Source organism: Phocoena phocoena, chromosome 15 (assembly GCF_963924675.1).
Source record: "Phocoena phocoena chromosome 15, mPhoPho1.1, whole genome shotgun sequence".
NCBI lineage: Eukaryota > Metazoa > Chordata > Mammalia > Artiodactyla > Phocoenidae > Phocoena > Phocoena phocoena.
The window spans coordinates 27,857,056-27,869,627 of record NC_089233.1 but is presented as its reverse complement, the minus strand read 5'-3'; the positions used below and the strand labels follow the sequence as shown (position 1 = coordinate 27,869,627).

At 52.6% G+C, this 12,572-nt stretch overlaps 1 protein-coding gene across 1 annotated transcript in view; it reads left to right on the top strand.

Moving 5' to 3' along the window:
* SNX29 (sorting nexin 29) overlaps positions 1 to 12,572 on the top strand; it is a 524,651-nt gene that overhangs the window by 457,930 nt on the left and 54,149 nt on the right. The gene's annotated exons all lie outside the window — the stretch shown is intronic.

Here is a 12,572-nt window from a genome sequence, read left to right as displayed (position 1 = left end):
GAAGCATGGAACCATCCCCACCCCGCCTCAGTAGCACAGCTTGGCGGGACTGAGTTTGCAGAGATCTGTTTTTGAAGACCTAATGATTTTATTCTCTTGCTTCTGATGGCCTGTGGATGTATGTTATTTCGTCTGCACCATCATATTCAAGCATGTGAAGTAGCTGCCAACTGATTTGAGAATCGAGAGATTTCACCTCACAGTCCAGATTTGCCGCTTCCCTTAAAAAGCGGGGAGTGGCTCTGCAGGCCCCCGTCCCCCCGTCGCAGTGGTCTGCGGGAGCCTTCTTCGCCAGCATTGCTGTCGCTCTTGTGTCTCACGCATCAGGCCTTGGCCCTGGCCCTGCTTGTGCCCCTGGCCGCTGAAGTGTGGGTGTGGCGGGCGGGTGTTGGCCTCTGTCCGCTTGCTCTCAGGAGGGACACAGCTGCCTCACCGCCTTCTCTTCCTTGGCTTTGAAGCCTGCCTGTCCCTCCCAGCCGTGTCCCACCTGAAGGGCCTCCCCAGAGGGCGTGATGGCTGAGCAGAGCTGAGGAAGATGGGCTCTCGAGTCAGTTCCTGTCCTGGCACTGCTGCTCCTCAGCTGTGTGGTCCTGGCCACAGTACTTAACTTCTGTGAGCCTCATCTATGAAACGCAGTTGGAGTCAGCAATGATATTCATAAGCGTCTCCACTCAAGTCCTGGCATTCGACACGCACCGGCTGGTATTAACGTTTTGGCTCCATTTATGCCTCTCTTTGCCCAAACAGCCATATCGGCCTGTGGCATCAGCAGTTAAGGATTTATACTGATCGTAGAGGCTACACTTAAGACAGAAATGGCCCCACGTAATGCCGCTGCTGCTGCCGCTAAAACCTTCTCTAAACCAGACCCTGTATGACCATCACACTTTCAACAGGCTGTGAAAGGGACCCGGGCATTGTGGGGGGACTCTCTCGGCGATAACGAGGAAGTGGCTATGTGGGTGCCATCTGTCTGCCCGGCGATCACCGTGTGGTCGGGAGCCAGCACAGGCAAAACAATTGCATGGAGGAGGGAGGGGGGCCCCATGGAGGCCGCAGGAAAGACGGGACATAAAATTTTATATATGCGAGCACTCTGAATTTCTGGTTGGGCTTTTACAGCTCAGTCTCAGCCTCTGGAATTGTTGGACTTGGAGATTTTCAGAGCAGGGCACATCTGAACCCAGGATCCCGCTGGGGTCTTTGGGTCCAATGGAGGGAGGTCCTGGCAGTAAACAGGTACAGACAGGAAAATACCACATCTCTCCTTTTTGATTTTCCTCTTTGGACCTCACGTACAAAACAGCAAGTTCATGCTATCGCCCAGCTCCTGATACGTGGATCTCACTGTTCACTCTGAAACCTTAAGCCTCAAGTTCATCATCTCTTATCCCGTCAGCCTCCTGCTCTTCTCGCTGCCACAAGTAGCTGCTCCGGTGTGTTTGGCTCAAGCTATAAATTTGTGTGTTTCCTTCTAGAATATGTTGCATTATTCACGTTCTTAATTGATTTACGTGGCATTGTGCTGGTGTCTTCATTCTTTCACTGTTTTCACCCAGCATCCTGTTTACGCTCTGCTCGTGTGGCCGTGTATGCCTGTGCTTTGCTTCCGTAACTGTTCAGTATGTTTGGGGGAGTGTATCCACCACAGTCTGCTTGCCTTTTACTCCAGAGATGCCGCCAAGTGGCTCCTGATTCCTCCCCACTCAGACCCAGCGCGGCAGCCAGTCTCCTTGTATGTGACCTTACGGTCCCTGTGAGAGTTTCTCTGGGATAGATGCGCAGGCTGGAACAGCTGGGCCGCGTAGTGTACCATTTTTTTTAATTTTATTGAAGTACTGTTGATTTACAGTGGGTCATGTAGAGTACTATATTTAATTTGACCAAATACTGCCAGACTAAAGAATATGGTAGTTTTAAAGGCAGAGGAACCTGAATTGTGTCTGCTTCTAAAAAGGAAATCACGTGTGTTGAGTGTCTACTGTGTCCTGGGAACACATTATCTCATTTGATCACACAGTAATCCTCTGGGACAGGCACTCTTAACATGTGTGTTGCACAGGTGGAGAAGTTGAGGTCCAGAGAGGTGGAGTGACTTGCTCGGGGTCACCCAGCTAGACAGTCGCTGGGGCTGAGCCTGGCTCCGAGTGATTCTTGTGGACATACCATGCTGCTTTCCTTAAGAATCCCAGGTCCTAGGCCTGGCTTCCGTAACTTTGTAGAAAGCATTCTAAGTTAAGGAGCATCTAATTAGATCAGACGTCTGGAATTGGTGGCTTTGTGTGGCCTGCACTCTTGTGTTGTTTGATCCACCTGGTCTTTAAATCTTTTATAATTTTCAGTATTTAAAAATCTGGGATTTCACAGAAAAATCGAGGTGACCTGGCAACAGTGGGCCCACTTTCCCATGAAGCAGCAGTTGCTGGGCTTAAAGTCGTGGCTGCATCTTTCCAGCTGACCCTGTCGCCACCGGCCCCTCCTGGCCCTGGAGCTCGCAGCTCTGGGAAGAGGCATTTTTGCACGAGGGCAAGGACTTTATTTTCCGCTCTTGAGTTCTTCCCAGTAAGTGCATGAACCAGCCTTTCGCCCGTCCCCGACTCAGCTGTCCAGCCTGCAGCTTCCCTTGGCTGCAAAGTCAATAACAGAGAAAAAGGCTTTAGCTGTGACAGAGCCAGCTGCTCTCCTGCCGGGAGATCATTTGTTGTGTCCTGTCTGGGACCCAGCCTGTGCCAGGCACCGCGGAGGGTGGAAAAGACGTTGCAGATGGGCTCCCACCTGTGGCGGACAGGCCACCGTATCCAGCCCATCTTGAGCAACAGAGGCTGCTATGAAGCTTCTGTCCGTAACCCCCCCTCCCACAGAAGGTGGGGTTCTGATGGTAGGAAGACGAGACTTCATCCAGACACAAATACGTAGCTCTATGCTAAGAGGAGAGTTTTTAGAGCCATGGTATTTGGTTCACCCCATGTGAACTAAAGGACTACTTTGTTTTTTTAATTCCTGTTTTTAACAAAGCTGTAGGGCTCCTGCTGTTGTGAACACACTGACCCTAAGAGCCAGGACAGCATCCTGGTTACGACCTGAACTCAAGACAGACATGGCTCTAAATCCCAGCTCTATTCCTCCCTAGCTGGGTCACCTTATTTCTTGGAGCCTCAGTTTCTTCATCTGCAAAATGGGAATGTTAGTATCTACTACACAGAGCTGTAACGGGGTACATTGAAATAATTCAGGTAGACACTCCACATAGTGCTCAGCACATAGTAAGCTTGCAGTAAAGGGTATTACTATTATTATTATCGTCACTTTGAGAAGCACATGGGCGGAGAATGTCAATGTACCTTGAGCCCTGGAGGTGGGGATGGGGGCGTGGGGGCGTGTTCCTTTTCTGAAATAGAGACTTGCTTTCTTTCCTGTGTTTGCAGTCAAGGTGTGGAATGGGCATGCCTTCACTGCAGGTGGGGGTCAGGATCTATCTTCTGTTCTGACATTTAGCGTAGTTCACTGACATCATGCAAGTGCTGTTTTATAGTCTCGAAGCTCTGTCACACATTGTATTCCCTCCTTGAGCTGCCCAGCCCTGAGGTCTGATCTGTTTCCCCCATTTTAGAGTAAGGTATCGTGAGCAATGGGGCTTGTCCGTAGCCTCACTCAGGGCTTTTTGAGCAGAGGAGGAGGGTCTCTTGGATCAGCGGGAAGCACAAGCTTGGATTTGGTGTGGCACTAAGCCCCTGGCCTTTCTCGTGAAGCAAGTGTGGAGAGGACTTTGGGGTCCGTGGTGTCCCCTTGAGTCTGCCCTTTCTCTTCCTGTCACAGGCAGCGTCTCACCCAGAGGCCATCAGAGCCTTGGGCCTGCCGACAGGGTCGTACAGCTTCCTGTGTGTCGTATGCAAAGTCCTGTTTCAGATATGATGGGGGAGGTAGAGGCAGTTAGGTCTTCAGTAGCCCCTTGCCCTTCCCACGGGAGCATTAGCATATGCCATTGATGGAGCCAGAGGACCTGGCTCCCTAATTTTCCAGATCCATGGGCTTGGGCAAGACTCTTCCTTTCTCTGCACCTCTGATTCCTCATCTATGACAAGGGGGTGATAGTAGAACCTACCTTGGAAAGTCGTTTTTGGATAGGTGCAAAGGACTTAGTAGGCGCTCAAAAGTCAGCCGCTGCTGCTGCCGCCGTTATTGTTGTTCTTGCTGTCGTTCTTTATGCATCTATTGTGAGGATGTGTTTAGCTTCTTGGGAGTTCCTGTTACCCGTTAGAAAGCGGGGGGGGGGTGGGCGGTGTTCATGGCTTTCTTTGCCTTCCCCACACACAGTGTTCCGCACAAAATAGGTGGTGGCGATTTAACAATTCAGTGCAAAAACAGGAGTAGGGTTTGGATCAGAAAGTCCACAGTTTGAATTCTGGCCCTTCCCCTTTCTGTATGGCCTTGCAGAGGGTGAGTAGCCTCTTCGACTGTCTGTCACCACCTCCCTCCCCCACCCCGTCCCTGTGCAGCAGGGATGAGCCTGCCTGGGGTGCTCAGTGGTTTAGGGGGTTATACGCACTCCCAGCTGTAAATGTGCCTCCTGGCTGTAAAAAGGTCACTGCCTTTAAGAAATGTTGATCTTCTCTTTTAAGTAAATATTATTGAAAATGTTACCAGGTGAATAGGAGCAAGGGCTCTGATGTTGAACCACCTCAGCTCAAATCCCAGCCCCATCACGTTCTCCTTGTTGGCTTTGGGCTTTGATGGCATGTAACATCTCTGAGCCTCAGTTTTCCCAGCTGCGAAATGGGGATAATAATTCCAGCCTCACTGGAGGCCACAGGAGTAAATAGCTAAACTCATGTAAAGCACATAGAGGGATCCATGTTACATGGCAGGCATCAAATCGTCAACTCCTTTCTATTCCTGCCCTGAGTCTTCATCTCCGGGCCTCCTGAACCCCCAGCGTGTGCACCTGGTCTCTCTCCCAGACCCTCTGCACTGACTTCATGACTTACCACCTGCCTCTTTCCAAAGCCTGGCTGCTTCAGTCCGTACGCCGCCCCCCACCCACTGAGAAGATTTCACCCCACACCCTGAGCCCAGGCTCTCCTCACTCCCTTCAGTCACTCGGTCTGGATGCCTTTCCTCCCGTCACCATCTGCTGAAATCCCACCCACCCCTCCAGACCCAGGCCGGAAGTGCCTGCTGATTCCCAGCAGCCCAGCTCAGAGGGAGCACCCCCCCTCCCCGGCCCCAGGAGCTCTCTTACTGTCTGCCACAGTTTTGTCACTGGCCTCCCGGCCTGTTGTCCACCACTGGCCCATGAGCTGACACCAGGACTTGTCATCTCATCTCGGGGCCCCCAGCACAGGGCCTGGCCTGTCACTGTTGGAAGAAGGAAGGGGCTCTCGATTGCGACCTCCGTGAGGGCATCTATCCTGATCACCTTCTCTCGCACCTGCTCATCACAGGCCCTGGCGTGAGGTGGGCGCCCAGGGCAGGCGTGGATGGGCAAGTGGAACCTTCTCTACTCTGGTGTCTGGTAGATGCTGGAACATATGAATGAGTGAGGTGCCATTCATGCCTTTAGGGCAAGAATTGGGTGTTTTTTCATCCCAACTAACTGGGCCTGGCAGGAGAGGTATCAAATAAATGTTTGCTTGGATGGATAACTGTGTAATATCTCCGGGACTCAGTAAATGTTCCAAGCAGGAGACACTGCGCTCCCCAGGGCTAGGCCTGTTTCCTGTCTTTCTCTGTCCATCCCAGCCCGTTAACAAGCTACTTGCTTGGTAAATGGTGGCCCAGCTGAGTCACCGGGGGTAAAGTAATTCAATTAACAGGACTTTGCTTCCCTGTCCCTGCATGAGGGGCAGTGACTCTGGCCTCTAAATTAGTGGGTATCTCTTGAGGTTTAGGGCCTGAATTTCTCACCAAGGGTGCCTTAGAGACACATGGGCCTTCCTTTCCCCTCCTCTGCCATCCCCTCCCCGAAACCGCTCCAAAAAAGGCCTCCTCCTTCCCCTCTCATTCACACCTGGTGCCATCCAGCTGCTGATTACTTGGGGAAAAACTTGTTAAACAAAACTTGTTTAAAGCAGCCAGGCTGCTCCCCATCTGTTTGACCCAGACGAGAACATCAGGACCTCCGTCCTGACCCCTTGGAGCCCACTCTCAGCTTAAAGATTAGGAGGAGACTTCCCTTTCTTAAGTTCACGATTTTATTATTTCTGAGTTAAGCAAGTGAAGATATTTGGTGTAGTTTTGCTAAAATCACCCAATCAGACGCTTATCAGAGGGGCCCAGTGATATTTGGGAAGCTGCTACGAGGGTCCTTCATGCCCGGCCATTCATTGCTCTCAGAGGTCTCCGTCCAGAGTGTTTAGAGTGGCAACAGCAGTCATTGTCTCTTTTCAGGTTCCCATTAACAAGTGCATGACGGTCACCCTAGAAACAACCTTCAGGTGTCAGTGTTGGGAACCCAGGCATCACCCTTGTAACAAAGCCGAGTTCATGGGTTGCAGCATTTGCCCCAGGATGACAGGATTGGGCCTGCAGTTCAGATGAGCTGCATCCACACCTCACAGCCGACCCACACTTGAAAGAGGAAGGGCAGATTTCAGCATTCCAGGGACAGAATAGAGTGACCGGGACAAAAGAGGGCTTTTTAAAACTGAAGCATCTTCTTTCCATTCTCATGGAAGGAAGAGCTGATTGTCACTCTCTTGCTTAAAATACCCGTGGCTCTGAGGGTAGGGTCCAGATTCTCTAAAGTGACTTCCCAGGTCTGCCCCTGCCCTCCCGCAGCTCCCCCTCTCTTGGTGCCTGCTCCAGTCCTCAGTCGCATGGTTCCTTCTGGCTGTGGTCTTTGGAATCTCCGGGCGGTTCTCTCCCTCTGTCTTAGAGCAGAGCACAGGCTTACTGGGGCTGAGTCATGTCTGCACCCCTCAGTCGTTAGTGTCTGGGCACTGGCCCTTACCCGCTCTGAGTCTCATCTTCTCTCTCTGACATGGGAATACTAAAAAGTACCTATCTCAGTGGACCTCTGAAAATTCAATAAAATAACGTATAAGTGTGATCAGCCCAGTGCCCGGCAGAGAAAATGCTTGGTAAAAGTTAATAGTAACACTTTCTCCCGCTGCTGCTATTATGATAACTATTACATCACACGATCCCTGGGGAGGGCCCACGTGCCCGTGTGCTCCCCACACATCCCCCCAGCAGACCTTGTGCGCACATTTATCCTGTGTCCCTGGCTTTATCGCGCTGTTTTGTAATGATCTGTCTGTCTTACATCGACTGTAAGCTCTGTGAAGGCAGGATCCGAGTTGCATTTATTCCTTCACTCACAGCACCTGGCTCACAGGGGGCCCCCGAGGAGTATCTGTCACATGAATGAGTGCATTGAATAAACGAATGCAGGATTCCAACCCATCAGCACGTTCCACCTGGGTCGTTGACTCTAAACTAGAACTCGAAGTCATTCGCTAATGCTGGGCTCCTTGGGAAGCTAGTCGTTGTTCTGGAATTCTCGCGCCATTGAGGTGCCCTGAGATCCGCTGATTCTGCAGCAGCCTTTCTCGACAGGGCCCTGAGCTGCCTGCTGTTCCTGATGGACAGGACCTTCCGTTTATTTTATAAAATACCATGATAGGGCTTCCCTGGTGGCACAGTGGTTGAGAGTCCGCCTGCCGATGCAGGGGACACGGGTTCGTGCCCCGGTCTGGGAAGATCCCACATGCCGCGGAGCAGCTGGGCCCGTGAGCCATGGCTGCTGAGCCTGCGCGTCCGCAGCCTGTGCTCCGCAACGGGAGAGGCCACAACTGAGAGGCCCGCGTACCGCAAAAAACAAAAGACACCATGATATCCTTAGATGAAAATAAAAAGGAACTCTGGAAGTGCAGAATCGTGGGGGAGGTCCCCTTCAAGAGGCGGAATGTGGTCTAGAAAGCACTGTTGTCAGGAACGGCCCAGGAAAGAAAATGTCACAAAGCACAGGGGGCAGGGGGTCTGAGCATCAGTTCCAGGAACTGTAGCTCGTCATCTTGTTCACAACATTCCATCATTTTTAAAATAGCTCTTATTCATTTGATGACGTCTTTATCTTGTTGAAGCTCAAAATAAAACTAACCTTTTCTGGAGGGAAAAAAAAAAAACACTCCCATGAAAATAGTCCCGAATGTTCTTTTTTCTTTTTTCTTTTTTATTTTTTTTTTGCGGTACGCGGGCCTCTCACTGTTGTGGCCTCTCCCGTTGCAGAGCACAGGCTCCGGACGCGCAGGCTTAGCGGCCACGGCTCACGGGCCCAGCCGCTCCACGGCATGTGCGATCCTCCCAGACCAGGGCACGAACCCGTGTTCCCTGCATCGGCAGACGGACTCTCAACCACTGCGCCACCAAGGAAGGCCCTGAATGTTCTTTTTTAAAGCGAGGACAAACTCCCAGTTCTATTATTAGTCCTCAACCATAACTGACAATACTATTATGATAGGAGTGCCGCACAAAACGACAGCAGGGCCACGGGCAGCGAGGACTCATTAAGCGGCCACCAGAGGCGTCTGGCAGATTCCACGAGCTGGGCTTCGGTCCAGCCCATCGCTTCTAATGCTGCGTTTTGGCTGCCGCCTTAGGAGCGCAACCAAAAAACTCACAAACGTTCCTTGGCCCTTTAAGTGCTGGCCCCTACCCAGCGGGGCAGGCCCTATGTGGATGCTTATGTCCTCCCAGGGGTCCTGGGTGACAGATGGGGTCCCTGCAGGACCAGCTCCCTGTCTTTGCTCACTCATTACCTGTCGTCTGCCCTTTACTCCCTGCCCACGGGGAGCTGGGAGCCAGGGGGCGCGCTTGCAGCTGCTTCTGTCCATCCTCCTCCCGGGTCAGGGGGCTTTGTCGTCTCTGTCCTGGCCTTGCTCTCCCCGGCGGCCTGCCTTGCTGCTCCTCAGTCCACCTCCCACATTTCTAAGTTCCTGCAACAAATGCTGATGGGGCTGCTGTGATCTCCAGGACGCGGGGCGTGTTGATGGGGTGGGGGGGGGGCGGCTGTGAAGGGAAGTGGTCGGCAGGGCACGCTGGGGCCACGTGGAGAAGGTTCCTGCGAGCCACGCTAAGGGTTTAGATGTGCGTGTTGGGAGGGGGCAGAGTTCATGGGACGCCACTGAAGAATTCCAAGCAGGGGAGTGGCGTGAAAGCTCTCTGCCTCAGGCTGCTATGGCTCATTCCCCACCGACAGTCTTTCCAAATGCACCTCCTGGGTCCCAGCCCGTTGGCTTCTTTCTTGGTCCACAGGCTGTGCGTGATCCTGCTGCTCCAGCTCCAGCTCTGGGGAACCGCTAAGCCTAGCCACGCGGGCCTGCTTTCTGCTGCTCCCGTAAGCTACACTCCTTCTGCCTTCGGCCTTTGCGTTTGCTGTTCCCTCCGCCTGGCGTGCCCTTCCCCCACTGAGGGCACCCACCTAGACCCCTGACAGGTGTCTGTCCTCCAAGAGCTGCTGGAGCAGCACCTTCAGGAGGCCTCCCCTGAGTGAAACGCTCTCTCCGTTCCTCGTGCAAACCTCCAGCGCGCTTCCCTGATCACATACGGATGGCGACGTCCCAGCACTTGCCCCTGCCTGGCTCCCCACTGTCTGTCTGCCTGCCTGTCTCCACCCCGTCGTACACATAGAAACTCTCTGAGGAGAGCTTCCTGGCTGAACGTCCAGAATCATCAGCTTCTGTCGCAGAGCCTGGCAGGCGATGCTGGCTACCGGGCGCTTAGCCTCGGCTGCCATGAATGACGTAGGCACCATCCTAATCCCCAGTTTACAGGTGAGAAACCCCAGCTCTGCGTGGTTTAGCTGCCGGACAGCAGAGCTGGCCAGTGGCAGTGCATCCCGTTCTTCTGCCTGAGGGAACGTCACCTGGAACGTGGTCACCTGGAACGTGATTGTCTCACAGGGTGGCTCTTGGATGGCTCTGTAGGGCCTCAGGCAATCCAGGTGGTACAAATTCGGGGTCCCACAGAGGCCAGGCCGGGGACGGGACTGAGGGGAGGAGGCTGGGTGGGATGGTAGCCCTGTGCTTCCAGTAATGAGGGCCATTTCTCAAGGGAGGCCAGAAACCTGGATCTGAGGCAGATACACATTGGTTTTTAATGTTTTTAGGCCATTCAAGCTGTTAGCAGCTTGTGGTGAAAAAGGCACCACCATCTTCACCTTCTGGTCAGAGCCCACCTGATCCCCGAGGGGGAATCTGATCTGAACGAGGCTGCGTTCACCCTGCTGGAGAATTGCCAGCTTCATCCTGGGATGGAGTCCGCCCCTTTTTAAGAAATCCCAGAAGCAGTAGGCACATTTGAAAATTCAAACGTTCAAACACCGACTAGGTATGAGGTAACACCAACAAATTATCGTTCATTTTGTTAGAGGTGATCATGGTATTGCGGTTCAATCGGAAAATGTTCTTAGTAGTTTAGAAATACACCTTGAAGTGTTGAGGGGTAAAATGTCATGATGACTATAATTTACTTTAAAACACCTTCGCAAAAAGGTAAAAATGATGTAATGTGGAAAAGAGTTAAGACTTTATTAGATAAAGGGTCATGGGGGTTCATTATACCATTTGCTCTGCTTTTTGCCCTAATTTGAAATTCTCAAAGTAAAAAATGAAATGACAGTAATGGGAAAGAATATAGGCTTCCTTGAGTTGTTCTGAGATCTTCCCAGCCCCACTGCGTCCTGCCAAGTTGTGTGCGGCCACTCGAGGTGTCCATACCTCCAGGATCATATTGAGCCCCAAAGGCAGGACATCTAGGCAGAGGCTGGCCGTCAGCACCCCCATCCCCTCAGTGACTCGCTTCCTTCTGCTACAGCTGACGGGCAGGTGCAAGTTCTGTGAACTGCATCTTGGCTGGGAGACACCTGCAGTTTAGAGGACCTGTAGATTTTTCTTATGTAAATTGGAGAGTGTCTTCTGGATTGAGGGCAGCTCTCACTGCTCACCCACTGATGACCTGGGACCCTGCTCAGCCGCCTGCAGGTCTTGAGCCCTGGGGCAAGTGTCTTACCCTCCCTGAGCCTCCGCTGTGCTGTAAAGATGCAGTGCTAGGAAAGTGCTGAGCGCAGATCGTGAATAAAGACTCCACAAACACCATCACTTGTTCTGAACAGCTCAGGTAGAAATTGCTCGGCTGTCAAACTCAGATCACTGCCATGTTGGGTTTTCTCAGGAGCTGGCTGGGGTTTCCAGGGACTGCCTAGCTTGAGGAATCAGTAGGATTTGTGATTCCTCCAGGGTGATAACCTTTCTGCCAAGTCCCTGTTGGCCCTGGGACCTGGGCGAGAAGAGGCCCAGGTGAAAATGGGCAGATTCGACTCCTGGGTGGGATCCTCTGACCTTCACTTTGGGGGATCCTCACCTTCCTAGGACCCCATAGCCCAGCCCAGCCCCACAAGCAGCACAGGGAGCCATCCCCAACCTTCCCTTGGTGCTGAGAGAGTTTTGAGCATCCTCCCCCCGAAAAAGGAGAAATCTCCACGAGTTCTTCCAGGGATGATTAGCCCCTTTCTTGCCTTCCTGCGGCAAAGCCTCTCAAGCCATCCTTGAGGGTATCTTGTGCAGATTGAAAGCCAGGCCTGATTAGCTCCTTTGGGCACTAACCTAGCATATTGACCACCTTCCCAAGGAGGAGCGTCTAATTGCTTAACAATGGGTTGAAACTTGGAGACCGTGGAGCGGGAGCGGACTCTGGTATCAGATGGGTGAGCGGAGCCGGAGTGGCTGAGCTCCAGCTGCAGACCCACGGCTCTCCTAACCTGGTGCCTTCACTCCCCGCACTCAGCGCCCCTCCAACCAAGCTGCAGGAGATTTCAGCCCCAGACGGGGACTGCGCTGGCGGTCAAGTTGGAGCGGCCAGCAGCAGTGTTTGAGCGCTGTCCCCCCTCTGGAGAAACGTCTGGCTGAGGCAGTGCATCAGGGGGTGGTTTCGGGTGAGAGGACCTTGATGTGACCTTGAAGTGGCCCCCAGGGATCAGCAGCTGCTCTGTGTTCCTTCCTCCCCCCCGGTACTCGGAGGAGGATTGCCAGATGAAAGACAGGATACCCAGTGAAATCTGAATTTCAGATAAACAATGGATAATTTCTTAGTATGAGTGTATCCCAAATATTACATGGAAAGGTTTTATTGTATAGGCCATACTTGAACCCTGAAAAATTATTGAGTCATGAATTATTGAATATGGAGTCATGAATAGTGAAAAATTCATTGTTTATCTGAAATTCAGATTTCACGGGGCATCCTGGCTTTTTATTTGCTAAATCTGACAACACTTAAGAGGGAATCTCCCTGCTGTGCTCCGGCCCTTGGCAGGGCCTTGTGGGCAGGGCATGTCCTCGGATGTCTCTGAGCTCATGGGCTCATTCTGCACACTGTTCCCGAGCCCCAGGCTGGCGGGAGGTGGAGAGGGGGGATGATTGTACTGCTCCGTCTCTGGGGCCTCGTGGGCGAGCGGCCCAGCCCCGCTCTGGGCCACAGTTTCCTCGTGTGTCATGTGAGGCTTCTCGTGTCCCTGTGAAGCTGAGTGACCCTGTTCCTTCTGCCGCCCTGGCTCTGCTCTCCCCTATTCACCC